Source organism: Lissotriton helveticus, chromosome 4_1, assembly GCF_964261635.1.
Source record: "Lissotriton helveticus chromosome 4_1, aLisHel1.1, whole genome shotgun sequence".
Taxonomy (NCBI): Eukaryota; Metazoa; Chordata; class Amphibia; order Caudata; family Salamandridae; genus Lissotriton; species Lissotriton helveticus.
Genome location: NC_136063.1, coordinates 1837745841 through 1837765895, shown reverse-complemented (window position 1 = coordinate 1837765895; position 20055 = coordinate 1837745841). Strand labels below are relative to the sequence as shown.

The following is a 20055-nucleotide window of genomic DNA, read 5'->3' as shown; positions in this document are numbered from 1 at the left end:
TCAATTTTTTACATTTCTATACTTCACTTAATCACTTTAAGAATTATTAGGCCCCATTCACAAAGGTTGATTAAATTGTAAACACCAGTCTACAAAATAATTCACAGTTTTTCACAACTACCAGGAATTCACAAAGTGAGTTATTGCACACGTAAAAATATCTACTACTGCAAATTGTTGTACCACAAATGCAGATAAATCTGAAGTAGTTAAGCCCAGTGAAGGGGTGGGAATTTGGATTTCAGTGAGTGGCTTGCCTTGTAACTTTGAGAATACTCACAAACATGGATCGCTTGTCACTGAACCGATATCCATATGCAGGGGCACGAGACAGGGCTGCCCCCTGTCACCGTTGCTGTACGCCCTGGTGGTGGAACCGTTGGCCTGTGCCTTGCGAGAATACCATGGGCACAGAGGTGTGCGTTTTCCGAATTATCACCTTATCGTATCTACATATGCCGACGACACTCTCCTATACGTGAGGGACGCGGAGGTACACCTTTCCCCAGTTCTGCGTGAGGTGGTATTATTCAGCTCCCTATCAGGTATTAATGTCAATTGGAATAAATCAGTAATGTTCCCTCTCACACCGGCTACAACACATGTAGACCCGGAGTATCCGTTGCAATGGACCGAGGAAGCGGTGCGCTACTTGGGGATCCAGTTACATATGGACTCGGAAGTAGTGTTGAGAGAGAACTATGGTGTTGCTATCTCCAAATTGGAAGATGACATTGAAAGGTGGATTTCCCTACCATTGTCTCTGCTGGGAAGGTTTTCCCTGATGAAAATTATCATGTTACCACGGTTCCTCTTTTTATTTATTAATATTCCCATGGTGCTGTCTAAATCCTTCTTTAAGCAATTGACCTCGCTGTTGATTCGGCTAGAGTGGGCAGGCAAACAACCCAGGGTGGCCTGGAAAGTACCGACTCGCCCGTACACAGCGGGAGGAGTGGGTGCTCCCGACTTCGAACTCTATTATAGAGCGGCGCAGTGCGCTCACGCTTATCAATGGATATATGGCCCTGCCGAGGTTCCGCACATCCGTATCGAAACTATAGTCTCTGACCCGACCGCCTTACCGGCCCTCTTGTTTGCCCCCTGTGATCGTCGCACAGGAATAATGGACTCCTTGAATTTTGTCACACACGCGTGGCAACATATGCTGGATATACAGGCCGGCAGCTTACTCTACGCGCCATCAGCTCCTATTCACTGGTGTTCCTGGCTTTCCCCATGCAAAGACAAGGGGGTAATAGCGGCGCTGAAAACTTTGGGAATATATTCCGCGGGGGACCTCTTTGAGGGCGGCACTGCCAGATCCTGGGATCAGGTGGCGACAACGGGGGTGGCTACAACGCTGGTATCGCGATTTCAGTTCCACAGGGTGCAACATGCCCTTAAGAGTCTTTTGGGGGAGGACTTGATGGAACCTCCAGAGGTTGAGGCTTTAAGCTACATAATACAGGCAACGTCCCCTGATAAGGTAGTGTCTAGGCTATACCGCATAGCACTGGCTGAAAGTCAAACTGACCACGCTAAGCCGCGTCTGGAATGGCAGAGAGACCTGAACGTGGAAATGACGGATGAAAAGTGGCTGTATTGCTGCTCGAGTAGCAAACGTATATCACTGAATGGGCACCATCGCTTGATCCACTTTAAGTTTCCTAATAGGGTCTATTATAGCCCTGATAGACGTCACCGATATGGACTATGTGAGAATCCACACTGCGAACGGTGCGGTATCCTAGTTGCAGATATCATACATGTGGCGTGGAGCTGCCCAGGGATTGCTCACTTTTGAAGCCAGGTGTCCGCTGAGGTGAACCGGGTAACGGGCATAAAGCTGGCCCCTGACCCACTACTAGCAATACTGGGATATTCCAAACCGATTCACAAAAATCTCAGACGACTGGTGGATATGTCCTTCCTTTTAGCCAAAAGGCGTGTTGCGCTATCCTGGATGAGGGGCCCCACGCCCACCCTAGCGCAATGGGACAAAGAAATGCTCTACTGCAGTACGCAGACAGAATTATATAGTGAATTGATGCCTCCCCGCAATAGACCCAAAACTTCTGGGCCCTATACTTGAGTTTGAGACTTACAGGAGAGATAACTGAGGAGGTAGACAAAGGCACTCCTGTGGGGGCAAATACCCAGGTACTGACACACACTGAGTTTTAGGATGAGGATTAGGGCCCCTTTTACGCACCTCCTGGGGTAGACCGTAAGTTGGGGACACAGAGACGAACCTTAGAGCGGAGCCGCTGTCATGTCGGGAAAAAGGGGCGACGTCAGAGCATCAACGGATTGTACACAACTATGACAGTTTGCATAACCGTTGTGTGTTGATAAACCTTGCTGTTTTGATGGGGATGCTGTTCGGGGGCCATATTGTATTGTCAAACTGATGGATATCATGGTTGTATGTGCCTATGCCTGGTCCTTTGGACCACTTGATTGTCCTTGTGTTTTGTTCAATTTACGAAATGCCAATAAACAAATAAGAAAAAATCATATATATATTACCTACTGGCGGTCGCCAGTAGGTATATATAGTTAGGATTTTTTCCCTATGGGATTTTTGAAAATTCTATGTCTAATAACTTTGGCGTTTGTGGACGGAATTGGCTGACATTTTCTGGAAAATGGAACATTTTGTTTCTGAGCAGCCCCTGGAAATTTGGGGGGGGGTTCGTCAAGGGGGGGCCGAGAAAAAAGGGGGGTCCCAAAACGTGTTTTTAACATTGAGTTTTCCATAGGGCGGTTGGCCTCACTTTTAGCCCGAACGGCTGAATGGATTTCCACAAAACTTGGCAAAATTGTAGGGACTGGTAGCCCGATGTGCCTTTTCTAGGTCTCAATATATGTGCTTCAGTGGATTTTGAGAAATTAACGTTCAAAAAAAGATATATATCTGTAACAGCGGACCGGGCAGCGCTCCGGTTCGCGGACTTTACGCGTAACGGAACTTCGCGTAGCGAAGCTGATTGGCTCTCCGGTGTCTATCAACATTCTAAACAGTCCAGAGCGGCCGCCATCTTGTCTCTCGGTAGGATTGAGAGACAAGAGGAGGCCAAAACAAAGGGGGAAATGACCATAAGGGGGCATAGTAGATCCTCCCTGACCCCCTAGGTTTAATGTGGAGGCTTTAAAAGGGCCCCGCGGGGCAAAAAAAAAAGAATTTTGGGGGATTTTTTTGCGTGGGTAGCGCCCGGTTCGCGAACCGGGAAGCGTTCTGGGCAGCGTACTATAAGGAAAAAAGAATGATAGACTTTTCAAATACTGTATGTTAATTGATTGTTGGTTTTGTTGATTATTTTTTATTTTTTTTTATTTTTTAAGCAATTATTTATTATTGTGATTGTGTTTGAAAATTTAATAACATTTCTAACATTTAACTAGTTTATGAATTACATATAAAAATGATTAAAGACTCAAACAATTTTTTAATATTACATACAATTTTATTTTTCGGATTGTTTTTCAAAATTTAATAGAACGTCTAGCATTTGACTGTCCGATATGTCCTCTTGTTGAGTGAACATAAGTTCCCACATTTGACCGTCATCATAATGAAGTAAATGATCCACAGATTCTACACATTGAACTAATTCATGGTCCCGTGATTCATCCATGAAATCTGAGTCATCATTGTCCTCAATATCTTTTTCTGTGTTGTTCTCCAGAACAATTTCGAAGGAAACATTCTGCTCACTTTCCATTTTATTGCTGTAATTTGCATAAAAAATAAATATATCAGTAGAGATAGGGCACTGTTGGGTTTAAGTTCAGACAGGTACTTGTGAGTTTATAACAGAGAAGTAATCTATGGGCACTGTATGGTTTCAGGCGTGAAGTAGTACTATTAAAAAGTGCCTGTGAAGAAGCCTAAGTAAATTCATAATTATACCACAGAAACCTAAATCAATCCATAATTATAATAAAGAAGCCTTTCTCAATGTCTAACTCTTACAGAGGGATAGTATATAACTATCTGAAAATGTTTTCAAATTTATAAAATAATATCTCACCTTCTAAAAAGAAGTTTAAGTTGTGAGTGAAAATGATCTTGCAATGTAGTTCAGGAAGTAGTAGTCAAAATGGCTGTGTTTCTCTCTCTTCCTTTATATATATTCAGGTACATAGCCAATCAAATGTCAGGTAAAAAAAGTAGAAAATGAAAGTAACATTTTAATTGGTTGTCAATTCCAACACTTCAGATGTGTTTTGTGAAGTAATTTACCTCAGGGTATTTAGAGAGGTCGACAGGCTAAATGGTTAAATGGAATTTCAATCAAATTTGTGAAAATGGTAGGCATTGGTATGTAGTATGAGGTAATCTATGTTTGGTGACATTGTCTCCAGTCGCTTTTCTGTAAACTACTTTCCCACCTTTTTTGATGGTGCGCTTCCCAGGGAGCGACCCGGTACGCGAACTGGCGAGCGCCCCGGTTCGCGAACCTTAAGCGTTACGGGAGTCCACCATTTTGTGTTTCGGTCTAATTAAGATACAAGATGGAGGGCAAATAATGTTCAGAATGGGTAGAAGGGGGCACGGTAGACTTATCTTGACCCCCTAGGTTTTCTGAGCGTGGCTGAGGAGGCCCATATGTGAGGAAAAAAAACATTTTTTTAAAAATTTAGCGAGGTTAGCTCCCGGTTCGCGTACCGGGTAGCGCCCCAGGGAGCGTACTTTGTTGAAAATTAGTGAAAAATGTTAGAGTAAAATAATAATTGTGAGTGATCAGATGTAGGGTAGCTCTGAGAAGAGCTTTTGGGTTTATGGTACATTTAGGTACTTATAAGTAGGTACCAATGCACAGTCTTAAATTCAGAATGAAAATTCTGTTGCCCTCATCTGAGAAGTGAACTCCATCTCCTCTGTAGATATCTTGCATGTAGTAACGCAAGTTATTGTTGTACAGGGAGCCCATTCCATGGTCTCTCATGTAAGCTGAAACAGATTTGTTTACATGCTTCCTCGACTTCTCAATTTGTGGACAAAATTGGTTTGACCACCTCCATTTCTGTCTTTGGCATATATTTGAATATACCAAGGCAGTCTGAGGAAAAAGTGCCATCAATTGCTCAAAGGTGTCCTTTAAAAGCATTTCCAGACCTACCCCAGTCAAAGTGCCCAAATCATTACCTCCACAGTGCACAATTAACAGGTCAGGTTTTGGCAAATGCATAAAGGTTTTCACCAATGGTATCAATTGGTGACATTTTAATCCTCTGTGGCCAAACCACTTAATTTCCACATCTTGTAAATTGAGGTTAGGTAAATTCCTGTTCTCAGCATACCTCTGAGCCCAATAGATGTAACTATGTCCAACAATCCAGACAGAAAACATGGTGAGAGAAGGTTCTCCTGCAGTCAGATGAAGTGTGGCAATGAAATGGCAGTTGAAAAAATAAGAGTTTAAAATGAAAAAAACTGTGGAGTTTCTGTGTTAATGAAGCAGTAACAGTGATTGGTGGATTTTGATTGCTGAAAACAGAAAGTTAGGGTGCATGGATGAGTTGTTTGAAAGATGTATTTTGAGTGGTCAAGAAAAAATCATTAAATGAAAGAATGCACTGGATATGAGGTGCACTGAGAGTTCAGAGTTCAATTGCAACATTGTTGTGTGAACTTGCAAACACCAGAGGTCTTCCAAGACGTGGTTGCCATGCAGAAAAGGCATGAAATGGCAGAGGGGGGAAGGGTTTTCATTTGAAAAAAAGTGAGGGAAGAGTTTTGATTGGGTGACATGAGAGATATGTGTGAAGAATTACAGCATTTCTGTGCTTTTGATAGCTGCAGACTCTGGAGTGCATACCTTTTGCTCTGCTGAAGACAAATTGGTGTGTTTCTGAGACTGTTTTGAAACTCAAAGTATTTGCTAAGGTGAGAAAATATTTCTTTAATTTAGATAGAGAATAGTGTGCTTTAAGGAGAAAATTATGAAGAAAGTTGTGTTCTTCAAATGTTGCTTTGTCTCAAGTGTTTTACAAATAGATTTTGTTTCTTTGAGAAAATGTAATTGGAGAAAATGTGAAGTATTAGTACTGACAGGGTGTTATTGTGCATAGGAGCTGTGGAGTCTTTTCAAATTATGACTTGAAAATAGTTTTTGAGGAAAATGAATGGTTATAATATTTATGACAAGGACATAATGGTGTATGCTTCATTATAAGGCAATTGAGTGTCTCTGATGTTATTTTTCCCATTTTAATGTAAGACCTTTCTCTGTGGAGCAAATTGCTTGTAAATATGCTCCCATCTGTGCATGGCAAATTTAGATTTTGAATGTTTGCGTTACATAGCCATGTTAAAAGTGACACAAACATGCTGCAAAGGCATTAAAAAAAAACGCTTTTATGTGTCTTAAGGACATTTTAAGTCATTTCTCCATGTGCAGTGTTTTGAAATTATGATTTGAAAATCGTTTTTGGGGAAAAGGAATGGTTTTTAAATTTATGACAAGGACATAATGGTGTATGCTTCTTTATAAAGCATTTCAGTGTCTCTGATGTCATTTTTCCCATATTACATTAAAAGACCTTTCTCCGTGGGGCACATTCCTTGTAAATATGCTCCCACCTGTGCATGGCAAATTTAGATTTTGAATGTTTGTGTTACATAGCCATGTTAAAAGTGACCCAACCATGCTGGAAAGGCAATCAAAAAACGCTTTCATGTGTCTTAAGGACATTTTAAGTCATTTCCCCATGTGCAGTGTTTTCAAATTATGATTTGAAAATCGTTTTTGGGGAAAAGGAATGGTTTGTAAATTTATGACAAGGATATAATGGTGTATGCTTCTTTATAAGGCATTTCAGTGTCTCTGATGTCATTTTTCCCATATCACATTAAAAGACCTTTCCCCGTGGGGCACATTCCTTGTAAATATGGTCCCACCTGTGCATGGTAAATTAAGATTTTGACTGTTTGAGTTACATAGCCATGTTAAAAGTGACCCAAAAACTTGCAAAGGCTTTAAAAAAACACTTTCATGTGTCTTAAGGACATTTTAAGTCATTTCCCCGTGGGCAGTGTTTTAAAATTATGACTTGAAAATCGTTTTTGAGGTAAAGGAATGTTGTTAAAATTTATGTGCGCCATATGCCCCCAAATTTCTTTTTCAGGGGTGCAGCAGGGTGTTCTTGAGACACCCCTGCACCTTTGGAAAAATTCCTAATTTGCGATGAGCTAATTGCTAATCGCAAATTGCACCTTCATTCCTATGGGCCTCCTGGCCCATGGAAATGAATGGGTAATTTGCAATTAGCAATTTGCTCATCGCAAATTAGGAATGGTAAAGAATCGCTATTTATTCCTTAAAATTCGCTATTTAGGAAATGCAAAATAGTTTGATGATACATATGGCGGTTCATCTGTAACAAGATAAGAAGCTTAGGGATACATTTATGATGACTGGCGCAATGAAGTGGACATCACTTACTTCATTGGTAGAGCTTTACATGTATTATCTCCTCTGTATTCTTCATCAAGCGTAACTTTAATCTGCAATCCTGAGTAGGCCTCACCTTAAACAAACCTCTGGATAGGGCACACCTTATCGTCATCCTGAATTAATCATTTAAAATGCTAGGGACAGATTTATGATAGGTGTATGCCTCTTTTGCGCCACTGTGCGTCACTTTTGTGATGCAGCGGCGGTGCAAAAGATTTGCTATGAGGCGACAAAATTACAAATTGATGCATTTAGGCAGATGTGTCATGGTGTAAAAAACACCGTGCCACATGAAACTGATGCAGCAGTGATGCAAAAGATGCACCATGTTGCAAGACAGGCCTCACTTGGGGCCATATGTATGAAGCTAATTAGCATTTGCAAAGGCCGAAGTTCTGTGAATTTCGGCCTTTGCGAATGCTAATTAGACAAATGGTATGTATCAAACAAGTTTGTTGCAAAATAAGGAATAGCAAAATTTGCTATTCTTTATTTTGCGATTGCACTGAAGGATTTGCAAATTTTGTGATTTCTTAAATGCAATGTATCAAACAAAAAATATGCAAAAAATGCCATTAAGGATTTGCAAATTACCACCAACTTCTAGTTGGTGGTAATTTGCGAATTCTTTTCAAAAAGCTTTTTTTCCATAAAACAAAAGGTGCCATATGACGCCCATACATGCCCTTAGGGCATGTATGTGCACCATATGCCCCCAAATTTCTTTTTCAGGGGCTGCAGAAGGGTGTTCTTGAGACACCCCTGCACCCTTGGAAAAATTCCTAATTTGCGATGAGCTAATTGCTAATCGCAAATTGCACCTTCATTCCTATGGGCCTCCTGGCCCATGGAAATGAATGGGTAATTTGCAATTAGCAATTTGCTCATTGCAAATTAGGAATGGTAAAGAATCGCTATTTATTCCTTAAAATTCGCTATTTAGGAAATGCAAAATAGTTTGATGATACATATGGCGGTTCATCTGTAACAAGATAAGAAGCTTAGGGATACATTTATGATGACTGGCGCAATAAAGTGGACATTACTTACTTCATTGGTAGGCCTTTACATGTATTATCTCCTCTGTATTCTTCATCAAGCGTAACTTTAATCTGCAATCCTGAGTAGGCCTCACCTTAAACAAACCTCTGGATAGGCCACACCTTATCGTCATCCTGAATTAATCATTTAAAATGCTAGGGACAGATTTATGATAGGTGTATGCCTCTTTTGCGCCACTGTGCGTCACTTTTCTGATGCAGCGGTGGTGCAAAAGATTTGCTATGAGGCGACAAAATTACAAATTGATGCATTTAGGCAGATGTGTCATGGTGTAAAAAACACCGTGCCACATGAAACTGATGCAGCAGTGATGCAAAAGATGCACCATGTTGCAAGACAGGCCTCACTTGGGGCCATATGTATGAAGCTAATTAGCATTTGCAAAGGCCGAAGTTCTGTGAATTTCGGCCTTTGCGAATGCTAATTAGACAAATGGTATGTATCAAACAAGTTTGATGCAAAATAAGGAATAGCAAAATTTGCTATTCTTTATTTTGCGATTGCACTGAAGGATTTGCAAATTTTGTGATTTCTTAAATGCAATGTATCAAACAAAAAATATGCAAAAAATGCCATTAAGGATTTAATTTGCGAATTCTTTTCAAAAAGCTTTTTTTCCAAAAAACAAAAGGTGCCATATGACGCCCATACATGCCCTTAGGGCATGTATGTGCACCATATGCCCCCAAATTTTCTTTTTCAGGGGCTGCAGTAGGGTGTTCTTGAGACACCCCTGCACCCTTGGAAAAATTCCTAATTTGCGATGAGCTAATTGCTAATCGCAAATTGCACCTTCATTCCTATGGGCCTCCTGGCCCATGGAAATGAATGGGTAATTTGCAATTAGCAATTTGCTCATTGCAAATTAGGAATGGTAAAGAATCGCTATTTATTCCTTAAAATTCGCTATTTAGGAAATGCAAAATAGTTTGATGATACATATGGCGGTTCATCTGTAACAAGATAAGAAGCTTAGGGATACATTTATGATGACTGGCGCAATAAAGTGGACATTACTTACTTCATTGGTAGGCCTTTACATGTATTATCTCCTCTGTATTCTTCATCAAGCGTAACTTTAATCTGAAATCCTGAGTAGGCCTCACCTTAAACAAACCTCTGGATAGGCCACACCTTATCGTCATCCTGAATTAATCATTTAAAATGCTAGGGACAGATTTATGATAGGTGTATGCCTCTTTTGCGCCACTGTGCGTCACTTTTCTGATGCAGCGGCGGTGCAAAAGATTTGCTATGAGGCGACAAAATTACAAATTGATGCATTTAGGCAGATGTGTCATGGTGTAAAAAAAACGTGCCACATGAAACCGATGCAGCAGTGATGCAAAAGATGCACCATGTTGCAAGACAGGCCTCACTTGGGGCCATATGTATCAAGCTAATTAGCATTCGCAAAGGTCAAAATTCTGCGAATTTCGGCCTTTGCGAATGCTAATTAGACAAATGGTATGTATCAAACAAGTTTAATGCAAAATAAGGAATAGCAAAAATTGCTATTCCTTATTTTGCGATTGTACTGAAGGATTTGCAAATTTTGCGATTCCTTAAATGCAATGTATCAAACAAAAAATATGCAAAAAAAGCCATTAAGGATTTGCAAATTACCGCCAACTTCTAGTTGGTGGTAATTTGCGAATTCTTTTCAAAAAGCTTTTTTTCCAAAAAACAAAAGGTGCCATATGACGCCCATACATGCCCTTAGGGCATGTATGTGCGCCATATGCCCCCAAATTTCTTTTTCAGGGGTGCAGCAGGGTGTTCTTGAGACACCCCTGCACCTTTGGAAAAATTCCTAATTTGCGATGAGCTAATTGCTAATCGCAAATTGCACCTTCATTCCTATGGGCCTCCTGGCCCATGGAAATGAATGGGTAATTTGCAATTAGCAATTTGCTCATCGCAAATTAGGAATGGTAAAGAATTGCTATTTATCCCTTAAAATTCGCTATTTAGGAAATGCAAAATAGTTTGATGATACATATGGCGGTTCATCTCTAACAAGATAAGAAACTTAGGGATAGATTTATGATGACTGGCGCATCACCAGGGATGTGCCAGTCATCCTGCGCTGCTGTTCCGCCACCCATGGTGTGCTGCATTTACAATGCGGCGCAGCATGGGGCAAAAATGGCACAGATGCGTGACGCATCTGTGCCGTAAAAGTGGCGCATTGCTGGAGTTGTATCGCAAGTGTGATTCAGCTCCAGCAAGGCTCAGGGGTGCCCCATCTCCACAATGTTGCGTCAAGACCTATGCCTGCTTCAAGCAGGCGCAGGGTTTTGACATAGCTTTCTCCTATCTGATTGTAAATGCGGCACACCATGAGTGGCAGAGCAGCGGTGCACGTTAACTGGTGCATGCCTGGGGATGTGCCATTTAACATAAATCTGCCCCTTTACATTTAAGTATGTGCAGGGGACACAGAGTCGGTGAGGCTTATCCAAGGTTAAGAAGAGATGAGTCCTGTTCACTGAAAAATTAGACATAGGCTTCACCTGCTCAGCATCGTTGGACATGGCTATATAATAGCTGCAAAATGTTACTCTTGTTAAACAATTTTACTATTATAATCTCTGAGATTTGTCTCTTACTCTGCAACATCTCATTGTTGTTATCTTTCTTTAAAGATAAAGACAACATCAACATGAGCGACAATCAGCAATCAGTTGATTTTGACCTCATCATTGAACTCGTAATTGAAACATCAGTGGATGTTGATCCCTTGGATGATTTAAATCCTGAGGATGAAGAAGAACGTGATGAGGATGCAGATTTGTCCGAATTATATGACATAGGATGGGAAGCTGACGTGCTTGAGCCTATGGAACTATAAACATTTATTTTAAAAATGTATAATAAATAAAAAGTAAAAATGTAAACCGTTTAATTTAAAAATAAAGACACCTTCAAAAACAGGTTATGTGTAGTGTCTTCAATAAAATATTAAAATATGCTCATAAAATTAGATCAGATTCACATATAAAATAGCACAGGTAACATGAATATAAATTCCATTTCTTTTCTGCTATTTCTGTATTCTAAATTTGCCAAGCACTAAAAAATCTTCTATGTAAAAATGTCAAGTAGTGTTTTAAGTTTTTGATTACTGTTATTGATTTACTGTTGGGTAATAGTGGTTAATAACATTTTTTATTATATTTTACCACAGATTCAACTGCAGATCATTTCAAGATTTCAGCATGCCAACCAAAGAAAGAGTGAGAAAGGCTGCAAAACGTCAAAGACAGCAGGTTAATGAAAAAAAGCAGCAGTCCTCTAACAAAAAGATTTGTCAAGTCACCAAGAAAGCACCGGGTAAGAGTACAAAAACATTCATAAGAAATATTTGTAGTAAAAAAAATATTACTACAGAAAATGTTTCAGTCCAGAAAAAGAAAAGCAATTCAAACGGAAAGGAAAGGCCAATGAAAAATGTTACTGCTAGAGCAAGAGATAACTCTGTGCATGATAGTAGAAGGAAACAACAGTTTAGGGACATTCGTAAACGAATGTTCCGCAACAGGATAATTGGCAATTTGTTAAAAAATATTAAGAAAGGTCAACAGAAAGTGGTTTTTTATAAGAGAAAAAAAAAGTTGAGAAAGTTATTGATCAGGCATTTGAAATTAAACGTAAGTTATTTATTTTGATAATCAATAGAATTAGGAAGCTAAACAAGGCAATTTATGATTTCAAAAGAAATAGTAGATGGAAGAGAATAGTTAATCGTAGTAATTTTTGTGAAGTTTTTTCTGGAGAATGGATGCATAGTTCAAGCTGTGAGGCATTTTTTTAATGAGGAGAGTTATTTCCAGGATAATGATTTGGTGCATGCAGTTGACACCAGTGGTCGAGCTTATGAAGTGAAAGATGGTTGTCCAGTTGAAAAAGAAAAACTTGTGACAACAGAGGCAGAAGAGGTGTTAGGTAATGAGGTTTTAGGAAGACGTGCTAAGGGTCCTGTGTACACCTGGAAGTGTAGTAGTATTTGCAGTGTGCGACAGGATTCCATCAATTTGCTTTGTGATTTTGTACGGTCATTTAATAAGAAAAGTTTGAAGCAGAAAATGAGGTTGTTGCAAGAATTAGATCCTTGCAGAGTGAGAGAAGTGACAGGTTTGCATGGTCATTCACTGGCTTGTCTTGCCAGGAGAGTATGCCAGAGTGTTTTTCATCATTTCAGGATGCTAGCAGTGCATCATAATAAAGTGAGGAAATTAGTTAGAATGTTGTATTATGCTAAGAGTCCAGCAATTATGCTTAAACAATTATGCGCTGCTCTTTTGCATGGTTCTGAAATAGATGTGAAGAATATATGTGAAGAAATTGAGTTTTGTTACTTTGGAAGTAAAGAGGAGAATGTTGAAATTGACCAAGAAGAAGCGGGTAATGTGGAAGATAGTGTACAGGTTTCCAGTACAGATAATTTCCAGAGGGAAATTGCGACGTTTCAGGTCAAATCAAGTGAGAGGCCAAATTTCACTTGTGTGTGTTGTCGACGCACTTATTATAAGAATCAGACTAAGTTAGTGGATTTATATGCAAAAAGTGAAAGGGAAAATAATAGTGAATGGAAGGATTTCGCAACATACTTGATGGCAGAAAATTGTTTTGATTTGGGATTGGATCAACGTGTGTGTACTTATTGTTGTTGCAAATTAAATCAAAACCAGATGCCTGCTAGAGCAGTTCATAATAATCTGGAATTGGTTGAGATTCCTTCTGAATTGAAGGATTTAAATACTTATGAATCTATTTTGATTCAAAGTATCCATCCCTTTCAGGCTATTGTAAGAATGGAGCCAAAGACAGGGAAATTGCCTCCATCAGATTTACAGAGAGGATTAAAGGGAAGAGTTGTTTATTTGCCTCTAGATTTGAAGAAAAACATTAACACAATTGGAGTAGAAAAAGTGGAAGAGGAACCTCTGGTTATCTTAGTTAATGGGGTTCCGACAAAGAATAAGAAAATATGGCAAGATTTAGTGGATGTTAGGAAAGTTAAAAAGGCAACATTGTATTTGAAAAAAATAATAAATACTATAAGAATGTATATGTTGCAGAAGAGGAAGTAAGTGAGGAAGAGGATAGCGATTTGTGTGCTGGTCAAATTGAGAAAGTAGAACCCTCTACTAGTGAAGAAATATATGAACATTATAGTGTTCATCCTTTGCATTCCAAGGAAGTCATGGGGAATGCTATTGAGTTGTTTCAAATGAAACAAGCCAAAGGGAGTCCCATTAGTGTTTGGGAGGAAAGTTTGGAAGCTCGGTGTTTCCCACAGCTTTTTCCAACAGGTCAGGGAGGAAGATATGATGAGCGACCTCATCAAATTCCTGCTTCTGAATACCGGACTTTGCGATTGTATGCAGGAGATGCAAGGTTTCGACAATGCATTCCTTATTTGTTTCATCTCCTGTTTGAAAGCGATCTGTCTGGACTGTCATATGCAGTGAACCACATCTTGAAAAGTGGTATACACATGCAAAACATCTCGGCAAGTGACTTTATGGATAAAGTCAATGTCCAAGACAGTATTTTGGATTCTCACCTGATTAATCTCATGGCGTGTCAGCGTGGTACTAATGAGTACTGGTACCGTCGTCATGGTGATTTAAAATGTATGCTGAGGAACTTAGGAACTCCCACATGGTTCCTCACTCTGAGCTGTGCCGAATATGGCTGGGAAGACTTACTTGAATTTCTACGAGAGGCAAATGCTAACGTAGAAAACATCGAATTCAAGACACCCGGAGAACTGTGCTCTTTGGATCCAGTCAATGTATGTAGGTACTTCAATCATAGATTTGAAGCTATGATGTCTTTCATCATGAATAAGAAGAATCCACCTCTTGGAGAGGTGTTGGATTTCTTCTGGAGAAAGGAGTACCAAGCAAGAGGTGCTCCTCATATACATATGTTGCTGTGGATCAAGGATGCACCTAAATTTGGAACAGATCCAGAAGACTCAGTGATGAGTTTTATACAACAGTATTCTACGTGTGCTGTTCCAAACGCAAAGGAGAAGAAAAGCCTAAGAGAAAAAGTTCTGCGTTTCCAAAGCCATCGATGTGGAAAGTTCTGTCGTCGTAAATTCCGAAACAAGGACAAGTTCTACACCAAATGTCGTTTCGGCTTTCCACGACCTGTGATTTCTAAAGGAAGAGTAAACAGTTTGATGTCTTCGCTGCGACATAATGTGATGAAGAAATCACCTAAAAACACATACAATTTGAAGAGGAACGAAGAGTCCAAGTACATCAACGACTACAACCCGGTGATTTTGTCCATGTGGAATGCTAACATGGATATACAGTTTGTGGCTGATAACTGTATGGCTGTGGCTCGGTATGTGACGTCTTACATCACCAAAAAAGAGAAGACAGAATTGAAGGATATGTGGGAGGACATTTCCCATGAAAAGAGCCTCGGCAAGAAGTTGTACAGTTTCAGTCTAAAGATGTTGTCGCATCGAGAAATTGGAGCGTACGAATGTTCTGACCGGTTGTCTTCAGCAAGTCTCTATGCCAAGTCCAGGAGTATCGTTTGGGCGAGTCTTGGTCTTGCTGCAACGCGTAATCGAGTTCTCAAACCTGTGCGGGAAATTGAGTATTTGGCGGAAAAGGAGCCAAACAGTACCGACATTTTGAAGACCAACATGTTGGATACATATTATCCAAATCGAAGCATTCACCTCGAGAATGTTTGTCTGTATGAGGTTCTTCAAAATTACATATTCAAGAGGAACATCAAAGAAGATACTGAGAAAGGAGTGTATGCTGTAATAGGAAGTGAGGGATGTCTGGTCAAGCAAAGAAAATGCCACTTGGTAAACCATCGAAAATTGAGTGGCGAATCTCCTGAAAAAAAGGAGTTTTTCTATTTAGCACTTTTGCAACTTTTCAAGCCTTGGCGTGCAGAAGAGGAACTGCTTGGAGATTTTCTCTGTTACGAAGACTCTTTCAATGCCGCCAAGGAGACCATAGAATGTCCTGCTTTTCCCAAATATGTAGAAATGTTGAATGCGGAAATTGAGCAGGAAGCAATGATTGCAGCCGAGATTGCCAGAGACAGTTCTCAGGACAGTCAGAGTTCTGCTTCATTGAGTCAGGATCCACTAGGAGGACCTGTTATCGAAAATGAAGCTGCCACTGCTATGAATGAAGTGGAAAGAGCCATGGCACATGCTCAGGAGGATGCGGTTAACTTAGAAGAGTTGGAAAGACAACTCAACGTTGAGCAGAGGAAAATATATGACGAAGTTACCATGCAAATTGATCATGGATTAAGTCATGACAAGAAAGAGTGCTCATGTACGTCGTTGAAGCCTGTCCGACTGTACGTGAGTGGAGAAGCGGGAACTGGAAAAAGTTTCCTTATTAAAGCAATTTCATGTTATTTGCAGGAAAGGACAGAGTCATCGCTGTCTTGTGTTGTCACCGCTCCAACTGGACTGGCAGCACATAACATTAAAGGGATTACTTTACATCGTTTACTGATGCTGCCAGTGGAGCATGACAACAAATTACAATATCACAAGCTATCTGGAGATGCTTGTTTTGAAGTTTCAAGAATCTTGAGGAAAATGAAACTTCTTATCATTGACGAAGTAAGCATGGTTTCCAATGTCATGCTTGCCTTTGTGCATTTGAGAATGCAAGAAGTTCTCAAAACAGAGTATGATGTGTTATTTGGTGGCAAACACATCATTGTTTTCGGAGATCTTCTGCAGCTGACACCAGTGAAAGGGCAACCTGTGTTCAAAATGCTCACGCATGAAGATACCAGGAAGTGCCTAGGCAGCATTGGCAACGTCAATATATGGTTAAACTTCAATTATGCTGAACTGCATGAAAATATGCGTCAGGCGAAGGATGAAGTTTACAAGACTATTCTACAAGATGTTAGAATTGGAAAAGTGACCGAGCATGGGAAAGAAGCTTTACATGCACGATTACTGTCAAATTTATATCCAGAACAAGATGTTGTGCCTGAGAATATTTTTCAGAAAATTACTGAGAAGAAATCTGGAATATGTTTGATGCCAACTCTTGCAGAATGTGCCAAATTCAACAACAAAATGTTGCATTTAGAAAAGCAAGAGATTGTGAAACTGGAAGCTATTGACAGAGTAGAGCATATGGGATCAACAATTATTTTGTCTGAGAATCTGAAAACAAAATTGGATTCATTAGAGAAGAGTATATCTAAAACTGCAGGTTTTGAAAAGACTCTGAATGTGTGCTTGAACTGCCGTATAATTTTAAGAAGGAATTTACATGTTGAAAGAGGTCTGGTAAATGGATCAATGGGTAATGTTGTTGATTTTGTAAAATACAGAAATAGAGATGGAATTGAATTTTTAAAAATTAAATTTGATGGCATTGAGGAAGTACAGCTAATTGGTCGTTGTTCTGCTAGATTTTTGCTTGTAAAAGACTTATATGTTCGCCGTAAGCAGTTTCCTGTTTGCTTGGCATATGCGGTGACAATCCATAAATCGCAAGGTTTAAGTGTAGACAGTGCATTGGTGAATATTGGCAGTTCTGTGTTCAAGGAGGGTATGGCATATGTGGCATTGTCACGAGTTAGAACTTTATCGGGATTGTACTTGATTGAGTGCGATGTCACAAGCATTTGTGCGGATCTAGATTGTGTTAAGGAATACAATAGGTTAAGAAGAGAGTATGCGCCACATTTGCCTCAATATCCTTTGTTTGAAAAACGTGTGGTAGGCCGGAAACGAAGAAATGTGACCAATACTGGTGAGGTTGTAGCAAAAAGACGAAAAGTCGATGAACCTGAAATTATAAGCAGAAACAAAAAGGATTCTGTTGAAGATGTTGTTGGTTTTCAATTTGAAAACAGTTCTGGTGTCAACTGCTATGCTAATGTAGTGGTTAATGTTTTGTTTTCTCTAGAAAATGTAAAAGAAGAGATTGTGGTCAATTCTGATCAAAGATTTTGCAGTTTGTTAAATTCTGTCTTAGAAAAATGTAGCACTGATAGAACAAACATAGAAAGTGTGTCTGAAATTCGAAATCTGTTAGACAGATGTTCAGGCCAAACACAATTCTCTCAAAATATTCAGCAAGATTGTCAGGAGTTTTTAATGTATATGCTTGATGTATTGCATGCTGAAGGTGTAGATCAGCTGTTTGGGCTTTCTTATCAATGGCAGCATGACTGCGAGAACTGTAGGGTATCAAGTACTACTAGTGTAGACTCAGAAAGATTTATATATTTAACTTTGCCAGACAGTAAATCAGTCTCCTTTAATAAGCTAGTAAAAGCAGCTGATCACAACATGGAGTGTAGCCAATGTAAATCTGAAATGATGTCCACATTATTTATACGAACATATGGCCAGTATGTCATTTTAATGTTCCAACGATGTAGGCCTGATGGAACAAAATTGACAACTTTAATAAAAAATGTTGTGGCTTCGCAGTTGTCAATATCAGGAAGGACTTTTGTAACTGCAGCAATTATATATCATGACGGTCCTTCAACAACATCAGGACATTACACAGCTTATTTAAAGTCTAGAAATGGCTGGTCATTCTGCAATGATTCTGTTTTAATTTTCACAAAAAAATTGCCGTATGACCTTAAAAACTCTTACCTGGTGTTTTTAAAACCAAAATTTTAGGGAAAGAATCTCGGGATGTGCTCTGAGGAATTTCAAGAAGTTCTAATGGCTCCTACACGATTTGGCCTTGAGGATAAGTGTAGTTCAGAGACATAACTTCTAACGATAAGACTGGACGTCATGGAGAAATAAGTGCACTTTGAATGAGTTCAGAAAAACTATTTCTTTTTATAAGCTAATTGAAGCAGCCAATCAAAACATAGAGTAGAGGGAATGTAAGTCTGCAATGCTGTCTACTGTTTTACATTGCTTTGTGATTAAAAGTGATGTAGAGAATTAAATAATTGTAGTAGTCATAGAGGTAGTGTAAGTCTGCTTCATAGTAAGCAGTATCAGTGTCATAGGAAATGTAGAACATGACTGAGGAAGAAGGGGAAGATATTACTAGTCCAGGATTGTGAAAATGATCTTCAACATTTTAATTCTGAAAGTTGCGGAAATGCCAAATGACGGGATTGGCTTACAAGAAATCCAAGAGTTATAAATGGCTCTGACAAGATTTGGCCTTGTGGAAACTTGTGGTAGAGAGCAAGAAGTCATTTATTGTATGTAACATGTTTTTCAAAACGATGAAGGTTTTCTTTCAGAAAGTGGCGGGCTGAAAGTAATAACAGCACAACAGAGTGTAAGCTGTTCATAGGACATCTTTTGACGTCATGGAAAGTAAGTTAACTTTAAGGAGTTCTGAATTCTGATTTGTTATGTTGTATGGGTTTTTTAAACACAATCATTTTGATTGTGTTTTTTTTCCCCCGCTGTTATATGATGAATACCTTCAAGTCACTGTTTTTAGTGAAATTTGATACATTCTGAGAACAGCAAAAATAAACCATTTAACATGTATAATTAATTCTGTACTGTTTCCATTTATGATGTACATTTAGAACTGTGTAGGAGGCATGGAGAAGGAGAGGCTTCTGTAAGTGTCAAAGTTCTTGCATACAGTGCTCATATTCTACGTAGTCTTTCATATGATAGACTACATTTCCACAATGAGATACCTAAGCAAAGGAAATATGATTGTGGAATGAGCAAAAAAATGTGCATGTTTTTCAATTATATTACCTGTGTTTCCTAACATTACACACCACATTGTGTAGATGAGGTTTAGGCCTGTTCCTGGAGACAGGGGAGGTCTGACATTTGTTCAAGAGTGCAGTGGACATTACTCACTTCGTTGGTAGGCCTCCACATGTATTATCTTCTCTGTATTCTTCAACAAACCTAAATTCCATCTGCAACCCTGAGTAGGACTTACCTGAAACAAATCTGTGGATAGGTTACACCTTATTGGCATCTTGAAACAATCATTTAAAATGTTAGGGTCAGATTTATGGTGGCCGTGCGCCTCTTTTGCTCCATTGTGGGTCACTTTTGTGTAAAAGATGCACCATGTTGCAAGATAGGTTTCAGTTCATCTCCAGCAAGATACCATCAGTTTAAAATGTATATAATTAGCATTGTGTAGGGGGCATGCAGAAGCAAAAGCTTTTATAAGTGTCAAAGTTGTTGCATGCAGTGCTGCACTTATAGGTACTGTTTAATATGCTGGACTACATCTGCACTATGAGATACCTAAGCAAAGGCAACACAGGTGATGTGATTGTGAAATGAGGAAAAGAAACTCCACATTTTTCAATTACATCACTTGTGTTTCCTAAGTTTATGAATGACATTGTGCAGATGAAGTTTAGGTCTGTCCACGGACACAGAAGAGGTCTGGCCTTTGTTCAAGAGTGAAGTGGACATGACTTACTTCATTGGTAGGCCTTCACATGTATTATGTCCTCTGTTCTCTTCAAACAACTCGAAATTTCATTTGGAACCCTGAGTAGGTCTCACCTCAAACAAACC

At 39.4% G+C, this 20055-nt stretch overlaps 1 protein-coding gene across 6 annotated transcripts in view; it reads right to left on the bottom strand.

Moving 5' to 3' along the window:
- Nucleotides 1-20055, bottom strand: part of HDX (highly divergent homeobox) — a 345086-nt gene that overhangs the window by 74460 nt on the left and 250571 nt on the right. The gene's annotated exons all lie outside the window — the stretch shown is intronic.